Consider the following 14,063-nt stretch of genomic DNA (forward strand, 5'->3'; position numbering starts at 1 on the left):
GACACCTGGTATGCACTCTATATCCCCCCTGTGCGCCGGAGGCGTGCCCAGGTGAAAGGGGGCATTGCCTAAATAAAGAGGGCATGGCCTCACTGGGAATCCCGATAACATCGGGAATCCCGATAACATCGGGCTAGGCCCGGAGACTGGGCTGTCTGCACTATCGGCTCCTCTTCTACAACAGGAGCCGGGAGCAGCAGGAGAACGTCACACTGCAGCACCCAGCTCTTGTCACTGCAGAGGAGCTGGCATTTTGGAGTCACCCCTTGCGAGAGCGGCACCAGTGTGCAGCCCGCACCCCCCTCTCATGACGCCACTGTCTGGATGGTCCTGTGTGACCTGAATGCTGTATAGCCATGGCCAAAAGTTATGGGTTTTCACAAAGTTTGCTGTTTCAGTGTTTTTAGACCTGTTTGTCAGATGTTACTATGGTATACTGAGGTAAAATGACAGCATTACATAAGTGTCAGATGTTACTATGGTATACTGAGGTAACATTACAGGCATTTCATAAGTGTCAGATGTTACTATGGTATACTGAGGTAACATTACAGGCATTTCATAAGTGTCAGATGTTACTATGGTATACTGAGGTAACATTACAGCATTACATAAGTGTCAGATGTTACTATGATATACTGAGGTAACATTACAGCATTTCATAAGTGTCAGATGTTACTATGATATACTGAGGTAACATTACAGGCATTTCATACGTGTCAGATGTTACTATGGTATACTGAGGTAACATTACAGCATTACATAAGTGTCAGATGTTACTATGGTATACTGAGGTAACATTACAGCATTACATAAGTGTCAGATGTTACTATGGTATACTGAGGTAACATTACAGCATTACATAAGTGTCAGATGTTACTATGGTATACTGAAGTAACATTACAAGCATTTCATAAGTGTCAGATGTTACTATGGTATACTGAGGTACAGGGCCAGATTGAATGTCACAGAGGCCTGGAGCTGAAAATGACCAAGGGCCTATTATGAGAAGCAGAGGAGGCGTGACCAGTGCTGTGAGGGTGTGGCCAGTGCCATGTGGGCGTGTACACCGCTATACTCTCAGCCCCAATGTCTCCATAAATATGTAAAAGAAAAAAATGCTTTATTTTGTGAGGTAAATAGAAATACAATTTTACTACTTATGATTTATGGCTGACTGTGTGGAGAGCAGATGGACAGTCAACATCATGTTGTCATGACAATGGGCCTATTTTTATGTGCAGGCCTGGAGCTGTAGCTCCATACGCCCCATTGTTAATCTGGCCCTGCTGAGGTAACATTACAGCATTACATAAGTGTCAGATGTTACTATGGTATACTGAGGTACCATTACAGCATTACATAAGTGTCAGATGTTACTATGGTATACTGAGGTAACATTACAGCATTACATAAGTGTCAGATGTTACTATGGTATACTGAGGTACCATTACAGCATTACATAAGTGTCAGATGTTACTATGGTATGCTGAGGTAACATTACAGCATTACATAAGTGTCAGATGTTACTATGGTATACTGAGGTACCATTACAGCATTACATAAGTGTCAGATGTTACTATGGTATACTGAGGTAACATTACAGCATTACATAAGTGTCAGATGTTACTATGGTATACTGAAGTAACATTACAGCATTACATAAGTGTCAGATGTTACTATGGTATACTGAGGTACCATTACAGCATTTCATAAGTGTCAGATGTTACTATGGTATACTGAAGTAACATTACAAGCATTTCATAAGTGTCAGATGTTACTATGGTATACTGAGGTAACATTACAGCATTACATAAGTGTCAGATGTTACTATGGTATACTGACGTAACATTACAGCATTACATAAGTGTCAGATGTCACTATGGTATACTGAGGTAACATTACAGCATTACATAAGTGTCAGATGTTACTATGGTATACTGAAGTAACATTACAAGCATTTCATAAGTGTCAAAGGCTTTTATTGACAATTACATTAAGTTTATGCAAAGAGTGAATATTTACAGTGTTGACCCTTCTTTTTCAAGACCTTTGCAATTCGCCCTGGCATACTGTCACTCACCTTCTGGGCCACATACTGACTGATGGTCGTCCATTCTTGCCTAATCAATGCTGGGAGTTTGTCAGAATTTGTGGGGTTTTGTTTGTCCACCCGCCTCTTGAGGATTGACCACAAGTTCTCAATGGGATTAAGATCTGGGGAGTTTCCTGGCTATGGACCCCAAATTTCAATGTTTTGTTCCCCGAGCCAGTTAGTTATCACTTTTGCTTTATAGCAAGGTGGTCCATCATGCTGGAAAATGCATTGCGACACCCCCCCGTTTTCTGGAACGTTTCGTAACACCATCCCTAAACGCCAGCAGCATGCCAAGCATGCTACGGCCTGGGGCTCTGTGCCCAATGCCGCAGAGACGAATCTGCACGTGCGCAATATGGTTCCTGCGAGTCCGCGGATCTGCTAACATCGGAGATGTACGTACATATGGAATTTCCGTCCATCTCTGAATTGGGATCATTGATACTAACACTATGCTAATAAGGCATAATCCCCGGTGACAGCTAGTCAGCCAGGAGTGAGGAGGTGAGAGGCACCAAAGCAGATGCTAATGCACATTAAGATGCCCAGAGGATGCCAGCAGGCTTAGATGACAGGTGGTGGTCACTGTGATTATAGGAGGGATAATTCCTGAGGACAGGATATGAGAGAGAATGGTGACTGTAATGTGTAACTATGACAACTAATATTTACGTACTGACACTCGTCGCTTAACGTCGGACACAACCTATTAATGTTCAGATTTAATTCCTGTCATGGTATAGGAAGTTTTAAATATATTGTACCCTTGTGAAAGTGTTATGCAAGGTGTCATTTTCATGTTGGATCATGTTGGATTGTAATTCTAATGCAGACACCAGATATCTCCTGCAGATTAGATGGATAAAAATAGCTGCCAGCTGTGTACATAGCAGACAAGACAATGTTGTATGGAGGGGTCCGCAGTACATTAACTGTGGCCGAAGTATAGAAATGAAAACAATAGTATTTATGTTTTAATGTGGGCATTAGTATAATGACCTTAAAAGTACATGGATTACCATCTTGTCTATGTGATGACAGGTCTTTAGTTGACATTTCCTGAATCAATACTAATTTGAAAAATACTTATTATTTGCAACTACCCACAAAAATGGCGTTTTCGAGGGATATCCTGCAAATGATAATTGATAAACCGGCCCCTTAATCTTTTGGAATAATGAACAGGGGTCTTAGAGACCACTGTTCATTATACTGGGACTACTGGGATGGGACAATCAATCCAAGGGTTCCTCTCTTGTTAATTATGCAAATGGGAGTCAGAAACAGCCACTAAACTTTCAATGCAGGGCTTATATTCTCAGGGAGGTGAGGCCCTTATACCCCTTCATAGAGGCACCAAGCCTGTGCCGTACAGTCTGGGGTGGCATTCGCTCAAGGTAAGAGAACCCCATATTCATTACTATTCTTTATATTACCCAGTGTACTGTGCAGGGGAAGCAGTCCATCTCATTAAAAGTGAAGGCTGAAACCTAATCTTCACCATCTCTGTGCCTTAGATATTGCCAACAGTGCTGGGGCTAGACGGGCAGAGGGGCATGCCCAGTGTCTAGTAATAATCTCTTCTAATCTGTCACCATTTGTCACTTATAACTTTATACTGTAGGCATATGGTGACTTTGATTAAGAAGCCACAGGTTATAGCCCATCACAGATGTCCGTGGCGAGCCAGTGATAACTTGCCACATCATATTCCCGCCCCCTCACTCTGGCTTATATTAGTTGGTGCAAGCAGTGCAGAGGCAGTTCTGTGATGGTGAGGGAGCAGTGGAAAGCTCCCCAAGAGAGAAAATAGAAGACATTGGAAGGAAGAAGAACAGAAGTAGTGCTGGAAATAAAGAAGACACAAGATCTAGCAAAGAAGACGCTGACACAAGTCCTGGTGAAAAGAGGTCTCTTGTGTAAAAGAGCTGGCACTTGCCCCCTTGCTGTCCAGCAGAAGATTGGCATCAGGACCTATCCCCACCACTAGGCCCCAATTTCCAGTCATTGGGCTCGCACTAGCACCCTTGAGGTGTGCACTGGTAGATGGTATGGGGCATTACCCCACAAACGCATTGTAAATAATTTATTAGGTACAAGGCCTCCTACTGTACATTTAAGAGGCACTTAAGGCTGGGCAAGTGAGTAGGTTGACCCTAGCCACCAGGCAATAATTCTAGGCCTGAAGAGGCCATAAGACCGGGGCCTTGCCCGTAATGATTTCCCGACAAAAAGGCAACAACTACCACTTGTAAGCCAGTGACTTCAGAGCTAAAGGCAAAGCTGCTGAGCAGGGTGGTTCAGCCAATACAAAAACAACAACATTGAGCCGAGTGCGCCAAGCCCTTGGGAGGAGGATGTGGCTGGAAGACACAAGGCCACCAGCATTGTGTTGTAAGGAGGGCAGCATTGTGTTGTAAGGAGGGGAAAAGTCCCCTAGAAGTGAGGGGACTCCCTGGTGATATCCCAAAAAGAACGAAGGAGAGAGACTGCCTGCTGCAGCTGCAATGGAAGCTGGGGATTGTTTTAAAAAACGGTGCAGCTCAAGCTGAAAGGTTGCTCAGAGGTATTGCGGTGGAAAAGAGACGTTAAAGTACAGATGTGTCCTCACTTGTTTGTTGTGCGTACACCATATGGCGCGAGAGGCCTGGTAAGACTGGGTCTTACTAGTGTATCTTATATTTCTTCAAATTTTTACATTTTACTCACATCGCAGACGCAGTGAAAAGCCGCTCACAGTGCACCAGAGACTCTGGGCAGAGACTGTAACTGCAGAGGAACTGGTTCTACACAGTGTGATACTTGGGTTTAATTAGCTCGGTAGACTGGGGTCAGTGGTGCAGTGAGTAGGTGCAGAATTAGAGTCCACACGTAGCATTCCAGTTAAATAAACATAAATGGTGCTTTACTTCCAGCATGTGAAATCAGGAAACAGAAAAATAATAAACAACCTAGCCCTTGTTTAGGGCACTAGCTCACTTCTTGAACCCTCTCTACAGAAGCACCGAATCTGCATGAAAGTCTCTCACAGTCTATGAGATTTGAGGTCCTTCCTGCCACATGCAGGACTGGACACTGGCCTCCTGGCCTGGTATAGCTTTCTCAGCTTGTTGGCTGCCGCCTCTCCCAAGGACAGTGTCAGAGGTATATGGATCTGCCTGCCTCCTTGCAGGTATGATCCTGACCACCTGGTCTGCTTCACTCACACCACAGCCCCACCTGGACTGTCTGGCTGAGTCCACCAGCCGCCTCCCCTGGGCATACGGCAGCCATTATACATCTTCCCACAATGCTTTTCTAGTCTGTGTGGGCGGATCTCCCCTGCCCACACAGAATCTGCTGCTCACCAGCGCCACCTCTGGTGATACTGCCACAACAGGTACAAAGCCGCAGATTAAGCGCAACGGAACTCGGCGTGAGAAAAAGCCGCAGCCGCTGCATCAGACAGAGGGCCTGATTCAGAGCTGAACGCTCTGACCAGAGCGCTCGCTCTGAATCAGTGCCCTCCTCCATGAAAATGGGGCGTCCTCTTGGATGCTCGCATAGCTGTGGGTGACCACCCACAGCATATGCGAGCGTCCATGATGATGGTCGCGATGGTCTTGACCATCGCGACCATTGGGCTTGCGACGGAGACCCTGCGGTAGGGTCTCGCTGCCACAAGCCCTGGAGTGATTTGGGCTCTATCAGAGCCAAAATCACTCCCACTGACATCACTAGTGATGTCAGTGGGGCTGGCTTCAGACGGTAGGCATTCCCATGGGAACGCCTCCGTCTGGCAAGCACTCCCCCGGCACGCACTCCCCCGGCACGCCCACCAAAGGGGGCGTGCTGTCAATCAACATCGACAGCATGCCCCCTTTGGTGCGAGACCCGTAGCGATGGAGAGCCCGTCGCTCGCCGGGTCTCACGCATGCGCACGACGGAGCTCCTTCCGTCGTGCGCATGCGCAGTGGGGGAACATCGACCCGTTTGCAAGCGTACTGCCGCTCACGAGTGGGTCTGAATGACCCCCAGAGTCAGGCAGAGATGTAGAAATGCGGCACACCCCAGTGGTCAGTGTAAGATAGCAATGCAGTTTTGTCGCTTCTATGTATTTAAATGGTACAAACGAGATGCACATTTTTGAGCAAAAAAAGGCGCTCTGCGCGGCTGAGGCCTGGCGCACCGAGAGGGGCTGTTTGGCGGAACTGAAGCAAGGACACATTTGTACAGCATGCTTGAAACCATCACGCTTTAAGCAGGAGAAGGTCGTCATTGATGTAAACATGTTCCGTTATGCAGCCATCAGCAGTTCTGAGCTGGAGGAGTATAAATAAAAAAAGTTATTTTTGAAAGAGATGTTCCGCTGCCCAACTTTGTATCCCCTAGCCCTGCAATGCCTACCACTGGCATCCACAGCAAATTTGTGAGCTATGCACCCATGTATTCCTCTGGTCCTGTCTGCTTCTACCCCTGACCTAGCCAGGGCTTAACCCTTTTGCTGCGGAGGACGAGTGGGACCAATGCATCTAGACTGCAGATGATAACGCTTTAAGGGAGGTCCTGGGCAAAGAAAAAAATAAAGCAGGCAGCCAGCTATAATGTATGTGTCTACTGCATAAAAAGAACATTGTGATATTGATGTTGGAATGTAACGAAGGCACACGTCGAACACCGGCCTCAGCACAGAAGGGAGGAAACCCTCAGCAGTGATGGGATGAGAGGAAAGGCCTGTTCCTCGTATACTGAGCTCCAAGGGGTTCACAGGAGAATAAGAGATTTTGTAGAGAACAGTGGCAGTGCTATTGCTGGATATGAGACAGCCAAGGAAAGCAATGCAGTGCTGCAGTTATAAGTATGCTCTGTGTCTGCATGAGTGCGGCTGTGTGCAGGTCTCTCACTGTAACACAGTAACGCTGCTTATGGAATAGACAGGCATACTCACGTTTGGATTTAATATAGCACAAAAGCACAATTTTCAGGTTGTGTGAGCAGACACGGTATAGTAGGTAGACTACTCCCCAACATACCATTAGTCGGGTGCTGTCTCCAGCCCTCACCCACAAGGTCTTCTCTCTCTGCTCCCCTGATGGAATTAATCCGCCACCACTGAATTTATTCAACAGGTGAGGACTATAACAGCCTCTGCTCTCAGGGCCTGATTCAGACCCGCTCGCTAGAAGCGTTCGCTCGCACCCGGCGTATGCAAATACTGCAAGGCAGGCGATTGCACGGCAAGGCATTAGCACGCCCACTGTGTCTTGGCGTGCGATCGCTCTGTGTATGCAGATGCCCACCAGCGGACGTCATCTCCAGGAAGTGTATGCAACCATCGGTACATCGGGTAACATCGGATGCGATCGCAACGCTTGTGGTTGACCATACCCTGCCGCAAGCACTGCGAGCACTTCAGTGTAAAAACCAGCCAGGTGACGTGTACTATGACGCTGCCTCTTAGTTATGCACGCCTCTGAAACAGCGTTGAGACGCTCAGGCACGCCTGCGTTCGCACCTCCTCTCCCCCGTTTCTAGTGGCCTGCCTCTGTTACCACCCACAAACAGCCTCTCCTGTCACTCATTCTGCTGCGAACGCTTCCCAATCTCTCACAGTGGTTCGCGCACGTGCTCTGCGATGCGTATGCATGCGTGCAATGCGAACCACCGGCAGCCACGAGTGAACGCATCTTAGGGAGCGGGTCTGAATCAGGTCCTCAGCTCCTCTGCTCTGGAAGACTGCGTTGCGGCTTTGTTACGTCACATCCATGACGCTTACAGTTGTCACACTATTGGGGAGATTTATCAAATCTAAAGGTGCGTACACACTGGGCGATTAAAGTGGATGACTGAACGATAACGATATCGTCGTCGTTCAGTCGTCCACTTAATCGTCCATTTTTATCATCAAAGCGATGAACGATAACGCGCGTTCCCGCGGGTCGTTCGTCATTATCGTTCATCAAGTAAACATGCAGGCCAACCTGACGATGTCGTCAAGTTGCTGCATGTTGGGGAATGGGGGAACGATATCGTTAATGATATCTTTCAGCGGGTGTGCTCAATGTCATGAACGACATTGAGCACACCCTGCTGGAGACACACTAGACGATATCACTCAGAAGAGAGATAAAGTGGAGAGAAAGATAAAGTACCAACCAATCAGCTCTAAGTGTCATTTTTCTAGTACAGGGGTCTATTTACTAAGCAGTGTTAGGAGACAGAGTGAAAAGTGATAAGGTGCCAACCAATCAGCTCCAAACTGTCATTTTTCAAGCACAGCCTGTGAGATGGCAGGTGGGAGCTGATTGGCTGGCACCTTATCACTTTTCACTCTGTCTCCTAACACTGCTTAGTAAATAGACCCCTTAGTCTGTATAGTGACAGTTAGAAGCTCATTGGTTAGTATTTTATCTCCATCCACTTTATCTCTCTCCAGAAATTGCTAAATCTCCTCCTGGGCGGCATGTACTAAAGGAAAAATGCGGTAAAAACCCCGTTTTCTGGATTTTTTTCCGCATATCCATATGTACTAAGCCCTGGCCACCCTTTTTTCAGCACGGAGGGTAACGCCAGAAAAACCTGGCGTTACCCTAAAGAAGCCTATGGGCTTCTTACCGCACCCCGCTCCCGACGGTCCGTCGCCGCCCCGCGCTGGCCCCCACTCACCTGCACTCCATTGTCGCCGGCCCGCGCTCCTCCTGGGTCCTAAGCCTCCTCCTAATCATCCGGGTGTAGGGAGGAGGAGGAGCCCCGGGGCTTCCTGCACATGTGACCAGCAGGAAGCTCCCGGGGCTTGGAGGGGGCGGGGTCCCACGGAGACCCCGTCACCCAGCGTAGGCTATTTCGCAAAGGGCAGCTCTTATCGCAAGAGCTGTCCTTTGCGATACTAATCGCATATGTTAGTACATATGCGATTAGTAAGGTTGCGGTCACTGGCGGAATGGTCACCGCAACCTTAGTACATCCTGGCCCCTGTGAGCTCTCCGTAGAATTACTATAACACTGTCAGGAACCAAAATGGATGGATCCATGAGAATTGTTAAGCCTATGGCCCTGGCAACAGTACCATCCCCACATACAACCTCCCCCACCCCCACCCCGCCGCATGCACATTTACAAGATAGATACAGTAGCCTTACTGAGCCCATTTGTAGAGGGGGGTTGCCTTGATACAGCAAGGAACGCCCCCCCTGAAAATGTACCCCCTCCCCTCCTTTATCTCAGTACAAAAGCCTTGCTCCGCAACATGAAATTTTATGTTTGCTCTGCATAACAAGATGCACCGTTACGCATCATCTGTTCTCTACATTACTCCTTCCCTTCGCCTGCGCACACTCTAGCTCCTATGCAAATGCGGCCAACTTAGGGCCTGATTCAGAGCCGCACGCAGTTTGCGTGCACTCGCTCTGAATCAGAGCGTTTCTTTTTTTTTTCCGGCCTCCATTATCGCGACCATCGGGCTTGCGGCGAGACCCTGCGGGAGGGTCTCGGCTCCCACAAGCCCTAGTGGACTTCCTGCTCTATTACGAGCGATGTCAGTAGGGCCGCCCACAAACGCCAGGTGTTCCTAAGGGAATGCCTGCGTTTGTGCAGCCACCCCCCCCCCCTCCTCGCCTACAAAACAGGGCGAGCTGTCAATCAACATCGACAGCTGCCCCGTCTTTTAGTGAGCCCCGGAGGGGCCGTCGCTCGCTGGGGCTCGCGCATGCGTTCGCCAGAGGCGGCGCATGCGCAGTGGCCAAACATCGACCTGCTTGCGAGCGCTATGTGCTCGCGAGCAGGTCTGAATCAGGCCCTTACTCTTCAAACGTATGCACGCTGACGGAAATCTAGCCACATGTGCACAAATCAAGGCGCTCCGCAGGCCCAAATGTGCACGCCGACGGAAATCTAGGCACACGTGCGCAAATCAAGGCGCTCCGCAGGTCCACGGCTGTATTCATGCTGCAGAGCCAGCTTTTTGCCCTTCATAAAGGACCTCCAGATGTCACAGGTTATTTCGATTACCGCGGAGAAACCATGGGGCAGAATATATCCTATATTATGACAAAGGGTAAAATATGAAGAATTTGCTCATTTTATTGGCAAGTTACTAGATATTATTGTACCCGGAAACCAAAGAAGACTATAAATCAGCAAGCGTCCTCAGGATGAGCACCGAACATCAGCGTCAGATAAAGTTCACATCTCCTTACGATTACAAAATCAAAGTTTTATAGAGATCTTTTAGCCTATTACTTGTACCCAAGCCCGTGCGTTTTGGAACGAGAGCCAGCGGTTGTGTCGGGGAGTCCAAAAATAACTGTAGGAAAGGTTCATAAAATGTTGCAGTCAAATGTGAGCATTGATTTGCCATTAATAGAGACACGGCAGAATTTGTATGCGATCGGTGGAATCAATCAATGTTCAGTCCGTGCCGCTCTCGTCCAAAGTCTTTATTGATTAAAAAAAAAAAAAATACTATAAAAAAAAAAAAATCTCACAACGACTTCATTATGTGCATTACGGAGCTCCCGCGGAATGAGCAGGGGGGGGGGGAAATAGCACAACAGGCTGGACAGAGACAATAAACAAAGAACATCGCGAGCATCCAGGAGAGAGAACGCCGTGCCAGATGCAGCCGATTTGTTATTGTAAATTGTCTCTTTATGGCTTTCTCTCGAGATCCCAAATTAAAGTCAATCTGGAACAAACATTATGTAACACAATAACAAATTTGTTTTTCTTTTTTTTTTTTATGGATGTGCATTGCCTATGCAGAGTGTTTAATACTCTATGCATGTACACGTGTCTTTCTATCTCCTCAAAAAAAAAAAGCTATTTCCAAAACAGCATTGCACTGGAGCGATGGCTGTTAGTACAAGGGCTTCGGCTGGGTCAGGATTCTCCTTATGCTTGTGTGCCAAACGGTAGCTTGTTTACAGGGCAGTGCAAGGGACCAAGGGGACTCTGGATATGTCTGCGTTCTCAATCCACCTGCTCAGGTTGACGTGGCAGAAATGAAGCATATCATTCATAGAGATCCTGCGAGACTGGCATGCGGTGCTGGAAAGATCAGCTGGATCTGATTAGTCGCCACAGACCTCTCGCTGCCCCTCTGCCCTTCCCCTCAGCTTTTCTCTAACGTTCTCCCTGTATCTTAAACTCACCCTCATTTCTTGTCATTGCTACTCACTAATTACACTGCACAACAAATTAATACTTTTCATGTTTCCTTTCTAAAAATAGTCATACATTACTAATAGTCATACATTACTAATAGTCATACATTACTAATAGTCATACATCACTAATAGTCATACATCACTAATAGTCATACATCACTAATAGTCATACATCACTAATAGTCATACATCACTAATAGTCATACATCACTAATAGTCATACATCACTAATAGTCATACATTACTAATAGTCATACATCACTAATAGTCATACATTACTAATAGTCATACATCACTAATAGTCATACATCACTAATAGTCATACATCACTAATAGTCATACATCACTAATAGTCATACATTACTAATAGTCATACATCACTAATAGTCATACATCACTAATAGTCATACATCACTAATAGTCATACATCACTAATAGTCATACATCACTAATAGTCATACATTACTAATAGTCATACATCACTAATAGTCATACATCACTAATAGTCATACATCACTAATAGTCATGCATCACTAATAGTCATGCATCACTAATAGTCCTGCAGTACTAATAGTCATACATCACTAATAGTCATACATCACTAATAGTCATACATCACTAATAGTCATACATCACTAATAGTCCTACAGTACTAATAGTCATACATCACTAATAGTCATACATCACTAATAGTCATACATCACTAATAGTCATACATTACTAATAGTCATACATCACTAATAGTCATACATCACTAATAGTCATACATCACTAATAGTCATACATCACTAATAGTCATACATCACTAATAGTCATACATCACTAATAGTCATACATTACTAATAGTCATACATTACTAATAGTCATACATCACTAATAGTCATACATCACTAATAGTCATACATTACTAATAGTCATACATCACTAATAGTCATACATCACTAATAGTCATACATCACTAATAGTCATACATCACTAATAGTCATACATCACTAATAGTCATACATCACTAATAGTCATACATCACTAATAGTCATACATTACTAATAGTCATACATTACTAATAGTCATACATTACTAATAGTCACACATCACTAATAGTCACACATTACTAATAGTCACACATTACTAATAGTCACACATCACTAATAGTCACACATCACTAATAGTCATACATCACTAATAGTCATACATCACTAATAGTCATACATCACTAATAGTCATACATTACTAATAGTCATACATCACTAATAGTCATACATTACTAATAGTCATACATTACTAATAGTCATACATCACTAATAGTCACACATTACTAATAGTCACACATCACTAATAGTCATACATTACTAATAGTCATACATTACTAATAGTCATACATCACTAATAGTCATACATCACTAATAGTCATACATTACTAATAGTCATACATTACTAATAGTCATACATCACTAATAGTCATACATTACTAATAGTCACACATCACTAATAGTCACACATTACTAATAGTCATACATTACTAATAGTCATACATCACTAATAGTCATACATCACTAATAGTCATACATCACTAATAGTCATACATCACTAATAGTCATACATCACTAATAGTCATACATCACTAATAGTCATACATCACTAATAGTCATACATTACTAATAGTCATACATCACTAATAGTCATACATCACTAATAGTCATACATCACTAATAGTCATACATCACTAATTTGAGGTCAAGAAAAACAAATGATTTCAGAATGTTGTTACTAGCTCTATTTTTTGAGCTACACTACTTGCACTATACTGTATGTACATTAGTAATATAGTCATAGTGAAAAGTTATTTTAAAATAATCTGATATTTTCTTGACAGAAAATAAATAACAGTTGTTTTAATTCAATCAATCACAAATAAGAACACAAAACGAAACAAACATACATCGTAGGAAACAAACATACAGCATAGGAAACAAACATACAGCATAGGAAACAAACATACAGCATAGGAAACAAACATACAGCATAGGAAAGTACTATGTAATATAGTGGCGTATACATGGGGTGCTTTCTCTTTGCTTGTCGCTTGTACTCCTCCTCTGGGGCCTCTCTTGTCACTGTCACCTACCCTGATATCATTGTTCCATTGCTGAGATGTCTTGGTGGAATCGCTCCCTATGCTGTCACTCAGTGCACCACAGTTATCTTGTGGGGGTAATCCCGTGAATCGCATATATTTGAATAGGGGAGGGGACAAATAACTGATTCATTTAATTGGGTCATTAGGCCCCGCCCCCTCTGCACGGAACGCAGATTGCTGGTAAGATTATCTCCATTCTGCCCACTTCACTAGGAATACCCCTACATCGTCATAAATGGGCTATATCTCGGGACTCAGAGCTAACTGAGAGTTTTAAATGTAATATTCATTCTTTGCATGCTGACATCAATTAGAACTACAGTAACTATTTTCACATCGGAAACATTTTCATTGTTGTGCAGTGATATCATTATTATGAAACCCTCTATTGCCATTACCAGTGTTAACATTTCTTTTTACCCCAGAATACAAATATTAGGAAGACACATAAATACAGATGCGTACCTAGCAAATTGCGCCACGCATGGCGCGAGGTGTGTGCCCATGAGCGGATACGCACACGGTGTTCACATGCTCGCCGCCATAGGAATGCACATGGTACAATCGCAGTGCACGCCATTGCGTATGCTGCGGTGGGTAATCACGTTTGTAGCACGATCGCCAAAGATGTAGCAGGACACATCTGTATTCTCAAATATAAAACATCGGTAGCCCCGTTCATTTA

Source organism: Taudactylus pleione, unplaced genomic scaffold, assembly GCF_031769625.1.
Source record: "Taudactylus pleione unplaced genomic scaffold, aTauple2 ptg000537l, whole genome shotgun sequence".
In the NCBI taxonomy this organism is placed as follows: Eukaryota; Metazoa; Chordata; class Amphibia; order Anura; family Myobatrachidae; genus Taudactylus; species Taudactylus pleione.